We start from the raw sequence: 23,913 nt of genomic DNA, 5'->3' as shown, positions 1-23,913 counted from the left end.
ACTGTGGTCCCACTTGTAAGTGAAAAGGCAACATCGCATGCATTCCCGCTTGAGCGGCGTGCCAGACCAACCGTGTGGGGGTACAACACGAACACGGCAGGCTTTTCCTTTTGAACTCGTAACTTGTAAAATTTGGTTTTGCTCCATGGCGCGACCGATAGATAGAAAATAACGATTTTGCCTAGAGTAATGAGAAGTTTGGTTCTGGCGCCGTTCATGCATGGAGTACGTACGAAAATTATGAAGTTGATGCAAAAGGTTAGATTATTACTGTAGTATCATATACTACTACATGGATTTGATAGAAAGATAAAAATACATACGGATCCATCAACGACATCCTCACGCCCTAATGCGTCGGGTCACCAACCGACGTGTGAGGAGCAGCGGCGTTGGAGGCGAGCTCAACGTGCTTCTGAACAGTGCGGTCCAAGAAGGCCAGTGTCCTATCATCCTCCTCTTGCATGTTGTAGTCCTTGTGGACGATTTGCACGTAGACGTGGGTGATTATGTCGATGGTGTCTTGCTGCGCCAGGCGCTGTGCGGCGAGCGTGACCTCGAGGTGGACATTCTCCGGCACGACGGCTTGCAGTCGCAGGGCCACCAGTGCGTCGAAGAGGTTGTCACCATAGTGGCCGTTGAGGGTGGCGGGCATCATAGAGCCTGGGCGCGTCGGCTGGAGGCTTACGTCAAAGTCGTCCGCGAGCTTCTTGACGACGGTGAACTTGTCGAGGAAACCGACGAGGACCTCGTCGAACAAGGACACGAAGATGTCGTCCAAGCGGCCCCTCGCCCTAGCAGCCTCAAGCAATACTACCTGGAGACGTTCCTCAGTGCCGGGCCGCAGGCTGACGTCATGGACCATCTGGCACAGCCGGCTGATGCTCGCGCTCATCACCTCCATGGGTCTAGCTTAGCTTCTAGTAAACTAATCGTGCGATTCGAGTGATCACTCTTGCCCTTGGTTAGCATGCGTAGGTGCGTAGGATTTCGTACTACTCCTCGGCCCTCTACTGCACCTGCCTTTGGCCGTATGATAGGTGGGCCAGCCACCCCCTGGGCCCACGTGTCATTCAACCAAAGGCAGTTGCCATAAGACAATGAAGCTGCGTCCCCCTCTGTGCCGGTGTAGTATAGTCATCTCACCGGACCTCTAGTTGGGGCCAAATGAGAGAAGTTTGATGTTTACTGGTTTATTGGTCCCCTTTGCATTTTGCGCCAAGTTTTGACCTTCGATTTAACTAATAAAATGTTAATGCATGTAAACAAAAATGTTGTGTAAGTCACCTTACGAAACCAAATAATCCCAAAACACTTAGGCACGGTGCATTAACTCCCTCCTTGTTTCTTATTTCGTGACATATCAACCAATGAGAGATGTGGGCCGTGCATGCTTTCAATGACTTGAGACTACCAAACATGACATGCAGTGTTTAGTTCATTGCATGTAATCCTATTAGTACTCTAGTTAGCAAAAAAACATTAAGTTATCTTGCCGATAGGAATAAAACACCATGTATTTATTTAGAGAGGGAGTAGTACATTTTTTGTGACATGCATTACTAGACATTGCTAGTCAAATACTAAAATCCAGATGGACGTGGTAGTACTTCTAAATCCAGACGGTGGTGCTACTAGTACTAGTAGTAGTACTACCAATGTAGTAGTAGGAGTACTAGCACAGTACTACCCGTTGGTCAAATTATTATGTGTTGCTCCTCACAGTGAAGTGACAAGACCCTGCGCCGGAGATGACACCTGAGTATAGGCGCTGTGTTCGGCATACCATAGTCAGCCTCACCGTCTGCAATCACTATCATCATGGCTGTAGAGCTAGCCTGCTTACAACTAGCCCTGTTCGACATAATTTCCCGTGCGTAGATGCCCGTGCATTGCACGGAACACCAAGATTGGGGGTGGACGGCTCCAGCAGCGGCCATCGGGCCAGATTTTTCCATGGCCTTCTAGATGTGGTGGGGAGGAGATAAGGCTGATTGTGAGAGACAAGGAGTTGTTTGTAAATAGGGAACAAGTGCGGGCATCTTTTTGCAAAAATGGAGAAGCTTGGTTTGTATGCGTCAGATCTAGATCCGACGGCTATTGGTGAAAGATGGGATGCACAACATCATCACCAACTCAGGACCTATTTGATTCGCAGGATTTTGAAAACGCAGGAATAGGACACGGCAGTATTACAAGTTTCAAACTGATATTGCAAATGTTAGGAGTAATGCTGCACCTATGAAGAGGGAATTACTAGGAAGTTTACGTAAGAAACTTTCGTTACTTTAGGTGGATGCAGCATTATCGTACAAACTAAAATCCACCACCCTGACAAGTCACTAACGGGCAAATAAGTTTTCGAGTCTCTGGCCACTTGATGTTTCAAAAACAAATTCAGCTTCTACGGAGACTTTGTCATTTAGGATTAGACGCTAGCGGTGATCATCACGCCATTTATTGTTGCGCCAGAGAACGCCAAACCTCATTACCTTGAGCACACTTGCCTCCAGAACAAAGAACCTAGCCAATTTAATCTCAGATGTGCTGCCTCGATAATCGATCAAATCAATTTCTGTAAGATGGAGATCAAGGCATTCGATGAGATTGTTATAGTGCAGCACATTTTTCACTTTCGGGTCTTTTTTTATCTGCAAAAGAAGAGAACATATTAGAGCAGCTGGCTGCATAAGATTGCCGTGTCATCAAGAGGTACCAATATCATTCGCTGATACGATAGGGTTGGCTGGCTATTAATATTTTTTCACTCTCTCTCTCTATCTCTCTCTTTCTGTTTCCTCTCATTTAACTAGGAGCACGTGAAGAGCTTGGGCATTTGTTGCCTTCCACTATGTGGCCGATGCCATATTTCGCAAAAGTATGCCACATAATATGCATCGATGTCAAATCAAAAGATTTTGGCACCGTTGCGCACACAGACCCACATGTATAAAAAAATCAATCAAACCAACTACACCAGCCTCTCACTCTCCCAAACAAGTGTTTTTTTATTGCCTCAGTCCTCTCTCTCTCCCACATAGTGTTTTTTCATTGCGTGAGTTAATTTGGCACCGTAGCAAAGTAGGTGATCCAGATTGGGGCACCAGGTGAGCAGTGGAGGGGCATCGATGCCAAATGCATCACAAGTGAATTTGGCACATGTTTTGGCCTACATAGCCCACTTTTGTACTCCCTCCGTCCCAAAATTCTTGTCTTAAATTTGTCTAAATACGGATGTATCTAGTTACATTTTAGTGTTAGATACATCCGTATCTAAACAAATGTAAGCCAAGAATTTTGGGACAGAGGGAATACTACCTCGTATTTAGTATAAAATTTTGACCATAGATTTACCTAAGAAAATGCCAATGCATGTCACTAAAAATTACACCATTTGAAATTATGTTCAAATACGAATCCAACGATATAGTTCTTAGTGACATGCATTTACATTTTGTTAGTTAAATCTATGGTCAAATTTTGATACTACAAAATTGGAAGAGTAAACTAGGACGGAGGTAGAACTTTCTCTTAGGGTAACCATAGAGTTACTCGAGTAGTCTAAGTTACTTTCCACTATGACTAGCCTAGGCTACTATAGTAGTACAGCATAAAAACGATGCAGGTGATCACGTGAGAAAAAAACTAAAAACATTTATTTCGGTGCAGTGCATAGATGCAGTTTTGAACACTACACTTGTCATCGTAATTTGGGAAAATTACGAAACAATTGAGCTACGTTGTGATTACCGTTTACTTATAGGAAAGAAGTTTCACCTTGATGAGTAGCTTCTCCATGCACGGAAAGCATGTAAGGAATCCAACAACTTGATCCAGATTGGGCCCGATAGATTTTAGTGCTAAGATCTTCACTGTGCGCATGGACTGGGTCAAGCTTGTGGGAATCATTTTCTGGAAGATGGTCATAAATACATCAAGAAGAAATTTTAAAATGTGAATTTCAAGAAGACGGAGAAGAAGATGAGTGATGTACCTGAACGATTACGGATCCAATAAAGAGTTCGGAGAATTTGGCAGACGAGTACACCAACACTGTCAATTTCGGCGCGTCAATGACCCTGATTTTTGTTGGACCTTCTAGATCCAATACAAGCAATCTCTCAAGGAAAGGCGCATTCTCAATGACCATAACATGGAACAACTGGAGTGATCTCTTCCTAATTGATGTCTTGTTGCGGGGCCAGCAAGACACATAAATCCATCAGAGATTCGTCGAGGCGATGTGGAGGCTAATGAACCAGTGGACCTGCTCAAGACGAAGGTACTCGAGCACAATACAGTTGTGGAGCAGGTGCTCCATAGCCTTCTTCGAGATGACAATGTCGAAGAGGTCGAGCTACTTGAGTTGAGGGAGAAGAAGGGCAGGCACGGCATTAATCTAGGGAAGATAGCAGGAGCTGGAGCTGGTGCGGCGCATCATTGGCGTGAGGCAGAGCGCGGACGGCGGCAGAGAGCAACATCGTCAAGCTTCAAAGCTAAGCTCCTCAAGCTGATCTAGGGCGGGGGATAAGAACCACTCTTCGAACTTGGGTTGGCCCTTGCAGTTGGTACTGAACATGCGGATGTCAAGGCGTCTGGTTGGCCCAGGGTGCGATGAAAGGATCTTGTAGACTACAGCCATGCGTTTGCAATCCCCATCGCAGAGGCAGCTGTCGACGGTGAGGTTGAGGGGGACGCAGCGCCAGAGGGGGCGCCACCGCCGGGAGAGCAGGGCGGTCCGCACGGCAGATTTGGTGGGGAGGAGGCCGATGATGATGAGCAGCATGTCATCGGGGAGGCTGCTGATGAAGTCCAGGCTCGCCGGATGCGGTTTTGGCTTAAGCCACCCCGCTTGTTGGCTGCCTCGCCGTCCATCTCAATCGGCGGCGACGCTGGTGTACACATGTGCTGGTGTGTGTTGTGTGCTGGGTGTGCGCGAGTGCGTCCTTCTGTGCATGCCGCGACGCAGTGGTGAATTGTGCGTGAGTGCATCCTTCGCACGCAAGAAGTTTGTCCTCAATGCGCCGTCAATTTACTAGCATGCGGGGTGCTACCCCGAGTGGTTTCAACTTTGTTTACTTCACCGCGTGTCAGATGGGCCTCTAGTTTACTTATTTTCACCCACTGCCACATGGGCCAGCACACGAAGATACAGAACACGAGCTGGCAAGGCAGCATGTGGATTGGTTGACCGGTCAACTAAACAATATACGGAGCTATATGCTGACATAGTGAGCGTATAATCCGTCAGTATAGAGAGTTCGAGTGAGAGGGGAGGCCCGTGAGAGATAGCAGAGAGAGAGAAAGAGCTATTCCCTCCATTCGATAATGTAGTTCCAACATTTTTTTAAGTCAAACTTTTGAAACTTTGACCAAGTTTATAAAGAAATTACTTATATCTACAATACCAAAGATAAATGATAGTATGAAGTAAGTACATGTTGTGATGAATCCAATGATCGTTCCAGATGTAAATGTTTTTCTCCACATATACCTGGTCATACTTTTCAGAGGTTTGACTTTTCAAAACATCCATATGCTTATGGACGTGACAGAGTCCCTAACTAGAGAGAGAGAGAGAGAGAGAGAGAGAGTGAAAAAAGTGTGTGTGCGTGTGTGAAAGAGACATGGACAACACACGATAAAAGTAGAGAAAAAGTGTGCGTGTCTTATGCAAACATATCACACATGCATCTTCGACAACGAAGGCAAGGTGAGGAGATAGTGTGTGGTTGTTTGGAACCAAGAGAGCAAGACCCCTAGCACGTGGCCAAGAGGGGTCTGACAAACAAGGGAGAGAGGTCGAGAGAGATGTACGGAGAAAATGCAGACATGGGGAGGAGAGAGTGTATGTTGGTCATAGAGAGATCCCCTGGAGATCGTGATGGGACTACATGGGTGGGAGATCGAGTGACAAGGTGTGTGCGCGATAGAAGATGCCCCGAGAGATATCGAGATAGACGTATGGATGGAAGGAGACAATATGTGTGTTCCTGATGGCTAGTAAGAGATAATCATACTTAGGAGGGGGGGGGAGTGCTTGCACCTATGATGGAGTGAGGGATTATGGTACTTAGGGGGTGCGTGTCACATGGAGAGAGAACAAGGGCGGAGAGTGTTGGATGGGTCTATATGTATAGCGCGAGCGAGACATGTGTATGTGTGAACCAGGGAGATATAAGGCGAGTTTGGCTTGCATCCTGAGCATCTTTTGCCTGGCCTGGGGTTGTGGCTGGATTTCATGCACGCTTGTTGTGTTGCTACCCTGTGAAAAAGAAAGCCCGCCTGGCCTGGGTTCCCTTGCACTTTAATTAGCCTAGCTGAACTCTAGACACTACAAGTAGCCTGGCCCAGGCGACCAATTTCGAACGCCTGGCCGTGCCTGGTCGTGCGGCCACAAGGCTAACAACAACATGGATGGATATTAGCATTAAATAATTGATGCATGGATTGATTGATGGGACGTTGATGCTTTGCCTGGCCCAGGCATGAACCAAACGCTTCAGCACCACACAAGCCTGGCCAGGCAGAAATATTTTACATCTCACGTCCACACCAGGCAGTACTGGCCATCAAGGCATGAGGGTCAGGTCCAAACTGACCAATAAAGTTTGAGAGAGATTGAGGAGCCCTGATAAGGCTGAGTGGTGCGTCAGATAGCTGAGAGGGGGAAAGAGATATTCCATCCGCTCGATAATGCAGTGCATGTAAATTTTTTAGAAGTCAAACTTTGGAAACTTTGATCAGGTTCACGCAAATGTTATTTATATCTACAATACCAAAGATACATCATACAAAACTACATCTCATGGTGAATCTAATGATATATGTGTGTCGTACTAGATGTAATTCTTTTTCTCCACGTACATGGTCAAACTTTGTGATGTTTGACTTTTCAATAAATCTACATGCTATGGACCGAGGAGAGTGCCTCAGTCGAGACAGATCAAGTGCGTGTGAAGGAGAATGAGTAAGTGTTCAAAAGGAGTATGTGTGTGAAAGAGAAAGTGACAACAAACGATAAATTAGAGAGAGTGTGTGTTTTTTCGTTTCTTATGCGAACATATCACGCATGCATCTCCGAGATGGAAAAGCGAGGCGAGGAGATACAGGAAGATAGCTAGTGTGTGATTGTTTGCAACGGAGAGAGACACCCCTCGAGCACATGTACAATAGAGGTCTGGCCAACAAGGAAAAAAGGTTGAGAAGGACACATGGATGGCATGGACGCATGGGGAGGAAGAGAGGGTGTATTCGTGATAGAGAGATCCCCTCGAGATCATGAGGGGACTATATGGGTGGGAGATCGAGGGAGTGCGTGCACGATAGGAAGATGCCCCGAGAGAAATCGAGATAGACCATGCACATGTTTGTGATGAAGACTAAGATTATCTAGTCATATACATATAGGGGGGACTGTGTGTGCCTACAGTTGAGTGAGAGACCATCATACTTGGCTAGCTGGGCATGAGATTGTGTGTGTGTGCGTGTGAGATGGAGAGAGAACGAGGGAGAGAGATAGAGTTTTAGATGGGCCTATCGAGTGCATGTGAGATATGCATGTGTATGTGTGACCCAGGTGGATGGAGAGTTTGAGAGAGGGGGGGAAGAGCTCCGAGACGACATAGTGGTGCGTGGGAGAGTTACGGGCAAAGAGCCAAGGAATTTGTGTGCGTACAATGAGTGCACCCAAGATATCTAGCTTGGACTAGCTAGAGTATCATACATAGTGTGCGAGAGAGACCTATAGATGATGTATATATGAATGCGAACTAGAAAGAACCCCCCCCCCCCACACACACACACAAAGAGAGAGAGAGAGATGGAGAGAAAGGGAGAGGGACCAACAAGTTTTTTGTGTCGGATGCGTGCGACCGAATTGAAGATTGTCGGAGAGAGAGAGAGAGAGAGAGAGAGAGAGAGAGAGAGAGAGAGAGAGAGAGAGAACAGGAGTCCGGGAGAGGGGGAGGTCGTGTTTTATGCATCAAAGACTGATATAAACCATGTTTCGATATAAACTTGCATTCAAATATTTAAATTGGAGAACATGTTGTCTGCAATCCACACATGAACGGATATATGCGTATATCAAACAAGTTCATTAATTTGACTTTCAACATGTTCATGGAGTACTATAATACTGTACAACATGTTACTCGATTGAGGTGTTCAATTTTGGATTTACCTCACTATTTTGACCTACTAAATGAGCTATTTCATTGAATCGAGATATTTCATTTTGGGTTTGATTCGCGTTTTTGAGTGGGTCAACTATTTGTCATATAGTAAATCGCTAGCAACAAGCATATAAAAACACATTACTCCCTAGCATCATCTCTCCATCTAAAAAAGAAGTGGCAAGCTAATATTTCAAAATTTGATTCGAATCGACTTGGTAATAAATTTGAATGAACCGTTAAACATCCTCTCTACTCGATGGAATTCGCTCGAGAAAATAAATGGGAGACGCGAAATTACCGTCCTATGTGGGACACGCATCAATTGGCCCGTTGTACATCGAGGGTAGGTTCGTAACTTCATCCAAGCACGCCTTCTCCTCTGCTGAAATGACATGTGCCGAATAATTCATAAACCATGGTCGGAAAAACACGCTCTCCTCGCCCGAAATAGCTCGCGCCCACTATTTCAAAACACGCTCTCTTCGCTCGAAATCGCTCGCGCCCACAATAGTTCAAAACACGCCCTCCTCGCCCGAAATCGCTCGCGCCCACTATAGTTCAAAACACGCCCTCCTCGCCTGAAATCGCTCCTGCCCACTATTTGGGGAGAAGCTAAGTTACTCTACTATCCCCGACCCTCAGTACATAGACCCAAGTCTAGAAGCCTATAGGCAAGGGTAGAACTGTAACTCCCCCTCACATTTCAGACAAATGTGTCCGTAAGACATGGTTCCACTCCCCTCCCAATTCCCCCCCCCCGCCCGCCCCCAGTCATACCTCATGGGCGCCAAATCACCTTCTCCCGGGAAGCTCCCTTCTCCCGAGCCGTGAAACCTCAGCCCCACCTCCATGGAGCCCCCACCACACCAATTTCACAGCCGCCCTCCTCCCTAATGTCGGAGACGTTGTCCATTTGCTGTCGTGCACTGGGCCGTGTGCCTCTTACTCCATGTTGCTGGTGCTGCCTCGGCGACGGCCGCGTGAACCGTACCGGAGCCGATTCATCCCCGCCGTTGTTCACGGCACCGGAGCGGCTCCAACTTTGGATCCGTCCAGAGTCCTGGCGCTGCTTCCGCGTGGCCGTCGACCGTCACGATATCACTCTTTCCCTACTGCCGGTCGCCACCGCAACCACGCCGGACTCACCGACTCGGCAGCTGGACCTGCCTACTTCACCATGCCGCCAGATAGGTTGCACCTTCATCTCAAATCACTTTATTTAGGCGTCAGTTGTCTAAATTTTTATTCTGGGCCAATCGATTCCCAACGGGAAGCAGCACCCCTCAAGGCGGCGGAGCTCCTAGGCTGCCGGTTGGCTGGTGTCTAACGTAAGGGTGCGGGGCAGCAAGTTCGCCGCGGAAGCAGCGCTTAGATGGCTATCTTTTAGAGTTGCGTGGGTTGAAGGTACTGCCGCTGCCGGATCTGAATGACGGAGAGTCTTTGTGGATTGGCCCGGGGGCGGCACAACCACAGCAGTGCGGTGGGGCAGGGAGCAGGGTTTTGGCCGGGGCCACGGACGACAGAGGCAGGCTGCGCTGCGGTTGGTCGCTGGCTCTTTAGGGAAGATTCTGAACAGTGTCAGTCGGGAGGCACAAGACAGCCATCAAGCCATATGGTGTAGATCGGACAGTACCAAAATAAAATAAAATCATGTGACCCCAATTTAGTCTTCAGTCAACAAACGTGTGACCACTCTCGTACCTTGCTGTTAATCTCTTAGTGTATTTCTTCAGATCAAAGAGATATGCCATTCTTAACATTATGCATTATCTGCATCTTCAGACACACCGTCTTCCGACTCATCGCAGCTGCTCCAACAAGGGAAGCATACACCAGAAGGGAGCTATAGTGCCCACTCAACAGTTCCCTGCATTGAATGCGCGTGCCCGACATGGACAACCACAACAACTGCAGGGCCATCGACAAGTCAGCACATGATGCTCACTCCTATGGATGGCAGCCAGATAGTTTGTACCATCATCTTACTTGTGTGCAACATTTATGGCGTTGTTATTCATCTAAGCATGGAAAATAGATGATCACATTTCACTATATATTCATGCTGATCTCTTACGGGTCTTGTTTAGGAGTTCACGTTGTTCCATAGTTCAGCTAAGATACTTGTTCTTTAGGTAACGCTGTTCCATAGTTATCATCCATCAGCCAATGCTATCCCACAGGCTGGTGATTATACTATTATACCACTTCTAGTATTACCTATGTTGTTCTTTAATACTTTTGTGTGCCATCTAGTTAATCTCGAGTACAAACGATACATATTCTGTAGCTTTCATCTATGTTCTCCCTTTAGTTTATGAGACATGTTGCTGCTAGTTAACCCCAGTCCCACTATTTATGTCGTCTCCTACAGGCACTCATTACATAAATCTAACTACTAGTTGTCTTCCATGCATGTCAGATATAATTGCACACACTGATATATCCACAAGAACCTCACGGAGCAATGTAAAAGCCAATAAACTTGATGTCAATGATACCCAATATGATGGAACATGTAAAGGCAGTTCTTCAGAAGACTTGCAGAAAGATGATGAATCCTCTTCACCGCACAAGGTCCTTGATCTAACTTGGCATGTGATATGGGTACACCATGCATATAATGTCCTGGAGTGTATCTACTCTGTTGCAATGCCATGTGCTTAGCATGCTGATCATGCATGTAAATATGTCATGCCTTCCTGTTTTTCAGTACCTATTCCATTCATGATAACATGTTTTCAAATTCAAGTACTGTCATTCTACTCTATCGCAATGCCATCTGCTTAATTTGGACATCATGCTTCTGAATATCTTATGCATTGTTATTCATCAGTATGTACTTCATCTGTCTGCCATACCATGTTTTTTTTACATTGAAGTGCTGTTCTAGTGCTCTGCTGCAATGCCATCTTATTTTCCCAATCATACACGTGTATGTTGCCTTAGTTATTTCTGTACGTATTCCGCTAGCATATAGTTTTACATTCAACTAGTGTTCTTTTTGCTGTGTTGTCCTATCGTATCCCTAGCTCTTACACCATACTCCCTCCGTCTAGATTACATGTTGCCGAAATGGATAAAAAAGGATGTATCTAGAACTGAAATACACCTAGACCCATCCATTTTTTTTGGATGGAGGGAATACATGTCAATATGTCATGCCTTTCTATTCTTCAGTACCTATTCCATCTCTCTGTTGTCGCATGTTTTACAATTAAAGCACCATTCTTCTATACAAGGCATGCAAGGGGAAGACGACTAAGTTAGAATCTGAAGGGTTACAAACAAGGCCTTTGCAAAAGATCCAAACGCCAGGAGATAACAAACCAACTCCAGTTTTTATAGACACTGCTCCAGCACAGAAAAACCCAACTCCTACTGATAATAAGCAGATTCCAGTGGCCAAAGAACTAGTCTGCTCCAGTCCAGCAAAAATATGTCAACTCAATTCTAAGAAGCGTGTGCGTATCCTTGCATCATGAAATTTTATAGCATGCTGATCATATTTTCTACATGTTTCTTACCCATCTCTCTTTTAGAAAATAAGCTTAATAGATAGAAGAATTTCTGCAATGGTATCGTTTATGAGGAAAGATTCTTGCAGGAATTCTCTGTGCTCCAATGTAGATGTAAGTACCTGTTGTACATCACTATATTTTTACATCAGCGTGTATTTTGTTAATCGGCGTGAATCCAACCTTTATCTGATCTAAATTTAGTTGTAGCAAAATGTATGATTAAAGGCCAAAATGTTGATTTTTGTAAGGAAAGCTGCCTGGTAGTTTTGCATTCTGAGCTGCATGAGTGTACTATCTCATATCAGTGGGTTTGAATACTTTGGTTCTGCAGTGGGTTTATCAGTGTTTTTTTTACTGTGTTGTCCTGTCGTATCCCTAGCTCTTACATCATACTCCCTCCGTCTGGATTAAATGTCGCAGAAATGGATAAAACTGGATGTATCTAGAATTGAAATACGCCTAGACCCATCCATTTATTTCCGGATGGAGGGAATACATGTCAATATGTCATGCCTTTCTATTCTTCAATACCTATTCCATCTCTGTTGTAGCATGTTTTATAACTGAATCATCATTCTTCTATATAAGGCATGCAAGGGGAAGACGGCTATGTTAGAATCTGAAGGGTTACAAACCAGGTCTTTGCAAAAGATCCAAACGCCAGGAGATAATAAACCAACTCCATTTTTCATAGATACTGCTCCAGGACAGAGAAAACCAACTCCCACTGATAATAAGCAAATTCTAGTGGCCAAAGGACTAGTCCGCTCCAGTCCAGCAAAAGAATGTCAACTCCATTCTAAGAAGCGTGTGCGTATCCTAGCATCATAAAATTTTATAGCATTCTGATCATATTTTCTACATGTTTCTTACCCATCTCTCTTTTAGAAAACAAGGTTAAACCATAGAATACTTCCTCCATTGGGATCACATTCGAGGAAAATATCTTGCGGGAATTCTCTGTGCTCCAATGCTGATGTAAGTACCTGTTGTATATCACTATATTTTTACATCAACATGTATTTTGTTAATCGGCGTGAATCTAACATTTATCTGATCTAAAATTAGATGTAGCAAAATGTTAAAGGTGCCAATGTTGATTTTTGTAAGGAAAACTACCTGGTAGTTTTGCATACTGAGCTGCATGAATGTACTATCTCATATCACGCACATTACTGAATTGTAGTGCTTCTCTGGTTTCCCATTCATTCATTGTGTCAATGTTGCTTTTGTACTACCTTACCTGGCTGATGATAGCTGTGCCATATTGTGTTAATTTGGTGTAGGCTAGTTGCCCAAACGTTCGTTTTGTCAATGTTGCTTTCCTATTATCTGACTTGGCCGATGATAGCAATGCTAGTGTGTTAATTTTGTGCAGGCCGCTGAAGATAAGAAAACAAACTCTGAAAACAGCAAGGCAACCCCATTGTTTCTTTCCAGTAAATCTAGGCCATGTAATATGACAATAACTCATTATTAATCTATTTGGTTCCCGTCCTAATTTATGTTATGATGCAGTGGTCGAGACACTCTCCACTATCAATAATACAAGCCTGCCAAAATTGCCATCTGAATCTGTTCAGTATACTCTTTCTCGAATGCAATGGAATAAATGTATGTTTGTGAACCAATTAATGGTTGAAGCAATGATGGAAATGGTGGATGAATCAGAGGTGCAGAGTCGTGCGACACAACAACTGATCAATGTTTTCAAAGATAGTGTAGCAAAGCAGCAAGAACTTGCCCACGTGCTTATGGGCGTCATCTGTGCCGAGGTTGCAGATTGTGACGTTGTAGATGGTTAATTAGGTTCTGCTCATTTATTTGCACTGGCATCAATCTTTGATTGCCCAGTGGATGTAATATTCTGTAATATATGCTGGATGTGCAATGTTATTCCCTGTATGTGGTACCTTTCCTTGATCAGTTTTGGTCCTGTGCATAATTGCTCGTCGTAATGGGCTCAAATTATCTAATTTGGCCTAAAGACATGTACGAACTTTAGTGGGCCCATTAAGTTAATGGGCCGTTACTAGGCCGAAAGTTAATGGTCGGCCCTATTACCTCTCAGGTTGTTAACAGGCCAACATCGAAGCGGGCAACAGGTGGCCCCAATTTATTTCACGGGCCATTAACAGGCCGTTACTAAGTTTGGGCTACATATGGCCCAACTATACTGTAGGCCTTTAGCAGGCCGAAAGAGACAGCGGGCTTGTACTGGACCATGAAGAGCATGGGCCGCTAACAGGCCAAAAGTCAGGTCGTATTGTAAATGGCCCAACTGTGTTGTGGGCCTTTAGCAGGCTGAAAGAGAAACCAGGCTGGTATTGGACCATGATGGGCATCGGACGTTAAAAGGCCAAAACTAAGGTCCGACTACAAATGGCCCAACTCATTTATGGTCCGTTAACAGGCCGAAAGTCACACAGGGCCGGGAATTGGCCCAACACTTAAATGGGTTGCTAAAAGGCCAAAACTCAGGTCCGACTGCAAATGGCCCAACTGATTTATGGGCCGTTAACGGGCTGAAAGTGACACCGAGCCAGAAATTGGCCCAACACTTAAATGGGCCGCTAAAAGGCCGAAACTTAGGTCCGACTACAAATGGCCCATCAGATTTATGGGCCGTCAACAGGCTGAAAGACACACCAGGACGGAAATTGGCCCAATATTTAAATGGGTCGCTAAAAGGCCAAAAGATGTACATACTAAAAATTGGCCCATCCATTAAATGGGCCATTAACAGGCCAAAATCTCATCGGGCTGATATTGAGCCCAAATATATAGCGGGCTGTTAACGGGCTCGAACTGACGATGGGCTGCAATGGTGTCAAATCTTTAACGGGCCGTTGACGGGCCGAATTGGCACATCTCGTATGGGTCGTGGGCTTAAATGGACCTGACACAAGTAGGCCTTATATGGGCCGGCCTGCTAATTTTTACTGGATAGGCCTTTTTCACCGGAATGGGCCACTGTTGGGCCGTGCCACATGTCGACCTATCATAGGCACCTCCTGTCCAATGAGTGGATGACATCCGTCCCAACGGTGAGGCAACACGTGTTTCCTGCGGCCAATGATGATTTTACACGTGGAAAATCCCCATTGGTCCGGGCTGTTATCAGGTTATCGGATCCAAAACCGGACCCGATAGCTTAACGGCGTTCCGTTACGGTGGATGCCACGTGTCGGTCACCCTTGACGAAAGCACTTCTGTGACGCGCGATTTATTGTCATGGAGGTGGACACTTCCGTGATGATAATTTTGGTAATGTCATGGAACACTTCTACGACAGCACAGGTATGACTATCTTGATTCTGTCATAAAATCATCATGGATGTACATGCATGACAAAAAACGCGACCTACTGTGACAAACACGTATCATCACGGAAGTGTATTTTTTTTGTAGTGTCATACAGTGCTGAGCTCAGCATACACCAACCATTGTACAAACATACCATGATTGATAGGAAATTTTTGAACCTGCAGTATGTCACCTTGCTTTCCAGATGGGCAATAGACACCGTCGTACTGTATTATAATAGTGTCTTATTGGGTTTCAGTTTCTTTTGCTTTGTACAATGCTTGCACTAGAAATGTTGAACGAACTGTTCTGCCGTATGATTACAATTGCATTAGTATTATTGGATCTGTTAATAAGTGCCTACATGTTAGATCAGCTTGATTTTGAGATGCAGTGAGACTCTGATGTTTCTGAATTCTGATGTGAGAGAATGTTTACATCACTACAACCTTGCATGCATATTTTATTGACTAGATATATACGTGTTGATTGTCTGTTCCTCTAGTTTTCTGATGTGCATGTTTATTTGGATCTACTGAACCTTTGCACGGCTAATCTTTCAAGTTTGTATATACATAGACAGGTTTTCTGAAAGTGTGACTGCACAGTATTGAGAAGTAATCGAGTTTCCTGTAGTTTTTACCAGAACCACGACCACTGGCTCAACACAGACCCGGCCGTCGTCATCACCTTGGAGGACGATGAGGACGCCGCAGGCGCAGTCGGCCTCGGCAGCGGCTTCCACCACTACCACGTCATCGTCACCTACCAGGTCCACGACGGCGTCTGGGCCGTCGAGTCCTTCTGCAGCCGCTGCCGCTGCTCCTTCCACAGCTTGGGTGGGACTCGTCGGATCGGCCTCCTCATTTCCCATTTCAGGTAGTACATCCTTCTTGCTCGAATCTTCTATTTGATCTACCTGCACATCTCCCACTCCGGCGCAGAATTGATGGGTTCTTCCTGGATTCTTGTGTAATGAGCTCTTGTTTTTTTAGTACTTCTGTAATGGTATTCAGAAATAAAATTCATATGTTTCTATATATGTTCTTCTAGATAAGTATGTCAATACATAACTAGTAATGTAAATGGTGTGACGCAGTTCTAAATATAAATGCAAATAGCTTGTGACTGTCAATCTCATGTATCAGGTTCCCGTTCTTGTAAACCTTATGTAAAGCTAAAATTCTTGCTGTGTGCAGGGCGGCTAGTGATGCAGCAAACACAGCAATAGCAGGCACACCAAGCAGCAGCAGGGGAAGGGTGTCTCTCGAACGTCGCCGCTGTCACTCATTGCTACTGTCACTGATCCATGATGGATGATCGCTGTTAGTTTAGCTCGGCCGCTGTTAGTCCCTCCCTCTCTTGCAAGCGTCTATTGCTGCTGGTAGAAATAGAAATGGTAGCTATAGTCCCATGTAGCTGTAGTTCCTATACTCGGTCTTCCCTTTGTTTCTTCATTTCTATTTTAATTCAGTCTCTGTTGAGTGTATCTACTGTCTACTGTTGTGGCTGTTGAAAGAATCCTTTGTGTTGAAAGAAATGAAATGGTTTGGATACATACGTACATGCTGAGATGTAAGCTGGAATAGCCATATGCCCTTGTGATGTCAAGCTTCTAAATGTATGTTATGGAGGCCCAAAATAGATTGGATTGTAAAAGGGCCGAGGCCCAAAAAAGAAATGAATTAGAAGGCTACATCCTAGAAAATAAAATGGGCCAGGCCCATGAACCCAACAAAAAAATGATGGAAAAAAATCTAAAAAGGTTGAATTAATGGGCTCGACCCATGTAAAACACTCAATCGGACCGGGCTGAATCTTGTCTATGACCTTTTCAATTGGTCGTAATTTTGCCACGTCAGATTGCCACGTTGGATCCAACGTGGCTTGGGCAGACAACCGGTGACCAAAACAAAAGGTCATGGGTTCAACGACCTTCTGTTTTGGTCGTAAACTTCTATGACCTTCTCACAGAGAAGGTTGTTAATTTCAGTTTATGACCGCCAGCTTTTGACCTTCTGTTTTTGGTCACAAAAAGGTCACAAATGAAAAATAATGACCTTTCAATGACCAATAGTCAAGGTCACAAGTTGACATATTTCTTGTAGTGCGTAGTTCTATAGGCCCATAATGCATCATCAAGTTTCCTGGACCAATTCTTTCTAGATCTATTAACAGTCTTTTGCAAAATATTTAATCTATCTATTACTCAATTCTACTTGACCACTAGACTGTGGATGGTATGGAGATGCAATTCTATGATTAACATCATACTTAGCAAGCATTTTACGAAAAGCACCATGAATAAAATGTGAACCACCATTAGTCATTAAGTATCTACGGACTCCAAACCTCGGAAAAATAACTTCTTTAAGCATCTTAATAGAGGTGTTATGATCAGCACTACTAGTTGGAATAGCTTCTAGCCACTTAGTAACATAATCAACATCAACTAAAATATGTGTATACCCATTAGAGGAAGGAAAAGGTCCCATATAGTCAAAGCCCCAAACATCAAATGGTTCAATAACAAGTCAATAGTTCATAGGCATTTCTTGACGTCTACTAATATTACCAATTCTCTCACATTCATCAGAAGACAAGACAAACTTACGAGCATCTTTGAAAAGAGTAGGCCAATAAAAACTGGTTTGCAATACCTGATGTGCAGTTCTATCTCCAGCGTGTTGTCCTCCATAAGCCTCAGAGTGACACTTGCGTAGGATCTGTTCCTATTCATGCCCAGGTACACAACGTCTAATAACACCATCTACTCCTTCTTTATAAATGTGTGGGTCATCCCAGAAGTAATGTCTTAAATCATAGAAAAACTTTTTCTTTTGCTGGTATGTGAAACTAGGTGGTATAAATTTAGCAACAATGTAATTAGCATAATCAGCATACCATGGAGCATGATTAGAAGCATTTATGGCAGCTAGTTGTTCATCAGGAAAGCTATCATCAATAGGTAGTGGGTCATCAAGAACATTTTCTAACCTAGACAAGTTGTCTGCAACGGGGTTCTCAGCTTCCTTTCTATCAATAATATGCAAATCAAATTCTTGTAGAAACAGAACCCATGTAATAAGTCTAGGTTTAGCATCTTCCTTTTCCATATGATATTTAATAGCAGCATGATCATTATGAACAGTTACTTTGGATTCGGCAATATAAGGTCTGAACTTATCACAAGCGAACACAACTGCTAAAAATTATTTTTCAATAGTAGCATAATTTCTCTGGGCACTGTCTAGAGTTTTACTAGCATATTGGATAACATTTAATTTATTATCAACTCTTTGCCCTAAAACAGCACCTACAACATAACCACCAGCATCACACATAATTTCAAATGGTAAATTCCAATTAGGTGGCTGAACGATAGGTGCAGAAATGAAGGCTTTCTTAAGTATTTCAAATGATTCTACACAATCATCATCAAAGACAAAAGGAACATCTTTTTGTAAGAGATTAGTCAGAGGACTAGAAATTTTGGAGAAGTCTTTAATAAACCTCCTATAAAAACCAGCATGACCAAGAAAACTTCTTCTACCTTTGATGTCCTTAGGACACAACATATTTTCAATAACATTAACTTTAGCTTTATCAACTTCAGTACCTCTTTCAGAAATATAATGCCCCAAGACAATACCTTCATTAACCCTAAAGTGGCAGTTCTCCCAATTCAAGACAAGATTAGTTTCTTCACATCTCTGCAAAACTTGATGAAGGTTGCTTAAGAAATCATCAAAAGAAGTTCCATAAACAGAAAAATCATCCATGAAAACCTCTACAATCTTTTCACAAAAGTCTGAGAATATAGCACTCATACATCTTTGAAAGATAGCAGGTGCATTACATAAACCAAAAGGCATACGTCTATAAGCAAAGGTACCGAAAGGGCAAATAAAAGTGGTCTTATCCTGATCCTCTTTTGACACGGGTATTTGATAGAAACCAGAATAACCATCTAGAAAGCAAAAATGTGTATGTTTAGATAGAGGTAGGGGGTAAATTATCCTTTCTAGTAGCTTTATTTAATTTGCAGAAATCAATTACTATTCTATAGCCTGTAACGATTCTTTGTGGGATCAATTCATCCTTATCATTCGGAACAACAGTAATACCTCCCTTCTTAGGGACAAAATGGACAGGACTTTCCCACTGACTATCAGCAACAGGGTAAATTATACCGGCCTCTAGAAGCTTTAGTATTTCATTTCTTACCACTTCTTTCATTCTAGGGTTTAACAGTTGTTGATGATCAACAACTGGTTTAGCATCTTTTTCCAGTTTTATTTTGTGCTGGCATAGAGTGGGACTAATGCCCTTAAGATCATCAAGAGTATATCCAATAGTAGCATGGTGCTTCTTCAGAGTTTTCAATAATTTTTCTTCTTCATGCTCTGAAAGGTTAGCACTAATAATAACATGATATATCTTATTTCCATCAAGATAAGCATATTTCAAAGTATCAGGTAATTGTTTAAGCTCAAACACGGGATCACCCTTGGGTGGAGGAGGATCCCCTAGGATTTCAACAAGCAAGTTGTGTTTCAAAATAGGTCCATGTTTAAAGAATACTTCATCTATTTCCCTTCTTTCATTCATATGCATATCTTTTTCATGGTCTAGCAAATATTGTTATAAAGGATCATTAGTAGGCACGGCAATAGAAGCAAGACCAATAATTTCATCTTTACTAGGCAATTATTTATCATGGGGTTGTCTACGAAATTTAGCAAAATTAAAATCGTGAGACATATCCCCCAAACCAACAGTAACAATATCTTTTTCGTGGTCTATCTTAGCCTTAACAGTATTCGAGAAGGGTCTACCAAATATAATGGGACAAAAGTCATCTTGTGGGGAACCAAGAACAATAAAATCAGTAGGATATTTAATTTGCCCACACAAGACTTCAACATCTCTAACAATCCCAATTGGTGAAATAATATATCTATGTCACGCCCAATATGTGATACTATCCTAAAGAGACTCGAAGGTCCCACCAAGGATAGAACCGCATATTGAAACGCTTTTGCAAGGTGGATATAATTACATCAACATTACATAATAGATGGGGATACATACAAGAGGCATACAATGACACACGAATACAACATCATCATACATAAGATCAACATCCGACTACGGATGAAACACAAACAGAAACTCAAACGACATCCACCCTGCTAGCCCAGGCTGCCGACCTGGAACCTATCCCCTGATCGAAGAAGAAGCAGATGGAGAACTCCAAAACAAGCAAACATCGCTCTCGCATCATGATCATCGCATAACCTGTACCTGCAACTGTTGTTGTAGTAATCTGTGAGCCACGAGGACTCAGCAATCCCATTACCATGGGTATCAAGACTAGCAAAGCTAAATGGGCAAAGGAAAGGATAAGTGGTGAGGTTGCAGCAGCGACTAAGCAAGTATGGTGGCTAACATACGCAAATAAGAGCGAGAAGAGAAGCAAAGGAACGGTCGTGAAGCTAGCAATGATCAAGAAGTGATCCTGAACTCCTACTTACGTCAAACATAACCCAAAACCGTGTTCACTTCCCGGACTCCGCCGAAAAGAGACCATCACAGCTACACACACGGTTGATGCATTTTAATTCGTATCTGGTGTCAAGTTATCTACAACCGGAAATTAACAAATTCCCATCTGCCACATAACCGCGGGCACGACTTTCGAAAGATAATACCCTGCAGGGGTGTCCCAACTTAGCACATGATAAGCTCTCACGATCAACGAAGGATATTCCTTCTCCCAGGAAGACCCGATCAGTCTCGGAATCCCGGTTACAAGACATTTCGACAATGGTAAAACAAGACCAGCAAAGCCGCCCGATGTGTCGACAATCCCGATAGGAGTCGCACGTATCTCGTTCTCAGGACACACCGGATAAGCGAAGCGTATAGGTACCGACATAACCCAAGTTGCCAAGGGATGGTCCCGCACGGTGCTCTAGTTTGGACCAACACTTACACAAGCATTGGCCCGGGGGGGCTAAAATAAGATGACCCTCGGGTTAATTACTCCCAAGGGAAATGTATAGGTGGTAGGCAAATGGTAGAACCAATGTTGGGCCTTGCCGGAGGAGTTTTATTCAAGGCGAACTGTCGAGGGGGTCCCATAAATCACCCAACCGCATTAGGGACGCAAAATCCGGGAACATAATACCTATATGACGGAAACTAGGGCGGCAAGAGTGGAACAAAACACCAGGCATAAGGCCGAGCCTTCCACCCTTTACCAAATATGTAGATGCATTAATTAAATAAGAGATATTGTGATATCCCAACATAATCTTGTCCACCATGGAGCAATCTTCAACTTCACCTGCAACTAGCAACACAATAAGAGGGGCTGAGCAAAGCGGTAACATAGCCAAGTAACAGTTTGCTAGGAAGGGTGAAAACGTTAGGGGCTGGCATGGCAATTCGGAAGGCTTGAAGAGCAAGTGATAGGTAGCGCAGCATAGCGATAGAACAAAGCAACTAGCATAGCAATGATAGTAGTGAGATCCAAGGTGACGGTCATCTTGCCTGAAATCCCGCTAGGAAGAAGAGCGAGTCCATGAATAAGATGAAGCCACGAAGACGAACCAAGCGTAGACGAATGAATCCTCACGATCGCAACGAAACTGGAAACTATCGAGAAGAAGCACACAACATGGTAAACACACCACACAAGGACATGACATGATGCTCAACCAAGTATGATGCATGAAAAAGGCTACATGAAGCTACTCATGGCAAGAGATGATGCATACAAGAACAACACATCAAAGCAAGTTTAAATGAGGCCGGAAACAACATATAACAAATCCGGTAAGTCCTCATATTCAAATTTAGAAGTTGGTCCAGATCTTAACAAACATTAAGTTGAAGTTCTTAAACAGCAAGTTAAAGAGCACCAAGAGGATCTACACGATATTCTAGTCAAGTTACGTATAAAGTTCATTTAGTTCGGAGCTACGGCCTAGAAGATATGAGCAAAACAAGTTAAACATGGCATCGGTGCAAAATACATACAAACATCAAGCAAACACCTCAAAACAAGGATGCAACATGATAATATGAAACTACATGCAATTCTAAGCAAGTTTCATATAGAGCATACTCAAAACGGAGCAACGGTGCAACACATACACTCCAAACAAGTTCAAAGGACAAGCTGTCCAAAACAGCAACTAGGCATCTAGCAAGCATCAAAACAATATGCTACAACATCTCAACGTGAAAAAAAGGCATGGGCATGAATTACAGGTAAAGCATGACAAAACATGAACACTGAGCTATCTCTAGAAATCACTAGAACATGCTCAAAAGGACATGGCAAGATTGCAAATAATAACAGTTTCAGTCTTAGCAGAAATAACATCAGGTTGCAATGTTTAGAGCTATCAAACAACATGTTACAGGAACTTAACATGGCAAACAAAGGCATGGCATGCTAATACTAAAGACAAAGAACAAATCTCCCTTACTTAACTAATTCCAAAGATCAACAGAAAACATGGTAGCATCCATGCAAACATGGCAAATGATATGACAGATTCAGACATGGCAGGAACAACAATAAGTAGACATGATGGTGAGCTTGTACCACTCACCACAGAGCAATACATGGCATGACAAGGTGACCAACAGTAATATGACATATTTATGAAGCTAAGCTGTGACGCCCGGATAATTAGGCTACAGTAATCCCACGTTAATGATGCCACGTCACCACGGTTACTGATGTTAATCTCGTGTTAGTTCAAAACCAATTCGAAATTCAAACTTAAAATAAAGTCAAACGGTAAAGATTTTCAAATATTAAAACTAAAATATTCAGGTGGTGCCATATTTTGCTTAAGTAAATATGGTGTAATAAACACATTTTTATAAAATGCCTAGATAATTTAAAATGATTTAAAACATAAAAGAAAATGCAAAACAAGAAAACACACACACACACACACAAAAGGAAACCACCTTCCCGTGTGGGCCTTGGCCCAGTTGGCCGGGCAGTCGACCGGCTTGCGGGCCCACCCCCGACATGCCCCGGGCCTACTAGACCCCTCTCCCAGGAAACCCTAACCCGTAACCCCCCCCACTTCACCCACTCCCCCACGCCTCGCTCCTCCTCTCCGCACCCCATCTGGATCGACACCGGGGCAACCGAGCCCCCGAAACCGTCGCCGCCGCCGCCGCCCGGAGGGCTACCTCGCCGGACCTCCCCCCCTGCTGGATCTGGATCGGCACCCGAGCCGATCCCCGGTGCCCGTGCTCGCCGCCATTCACCGTCACCACGCCGGCCCCCGTCGCCGCCCGTCGCGGGAACCTCCCCGCCGGTCTGCCTCCCCCTCATCGCCAGTCTGCTTCCCCTCCGGCGCCGTCGTCCCCGCCGCCCTCCTCACGTCCCGTTGCCTCGACCCCTTCTCCGCACGGTGAGGCCCCGACTTCTCCTTTCTCCCCCCTGCTCCAGGCCTCGCCCTGGCCGCTCGCATGACGGCGCGGGCGCCCGCACCCCCTCACCTCTGACCGCGCCCATGCTCTTTCGGAGCGCACCGAGACCCACCGCCCCGTCCGCTGTCGCTTCCCCACACTGCCTCTGCTATGCTGCTGCATACGGTGCTGCCGTCGCCGCCTTTCCCCACGCGCCCGTCGGAGCTCCGGCTCCTTCGCCCACTGACCACACGCTGTCGTGCCGGCGACCGATGTCGCCGTTCCTCGCCCGCGCCCCCCCTGCTTGCCGGTCGGCGCGTGCCCGCCCCTGTTGTGGCCATTGCCGCGGCCCTGGGCGTGCGCCCTTGCGGTCAGGGCGCTCGCAGCGCCCCTGCACCCGCAACCCGCCTGACCGGGCGCTCGTTAGGCCCTCCGGGTAGCTGACCAGTGGGACCCGCCCC

The sequence above is a fragment of the Triticum aestivum genome, chromosome 2B (genome assembly GCF_018294505.1).
Source record: "Triticum aestivum cultivar Chinese Spring chromosome 2B, IWGSC CS RefSeq v2.1, whole genome shotgun sequence".
NCBI lineage: Eukaryota > Viridiplantae > Streptophyta > Magnoliopsida > Poales > Poaceae > Triticum > Triticum aestivum.
This window is presented reverse-complemented; position numbering follows the sequence as displayed.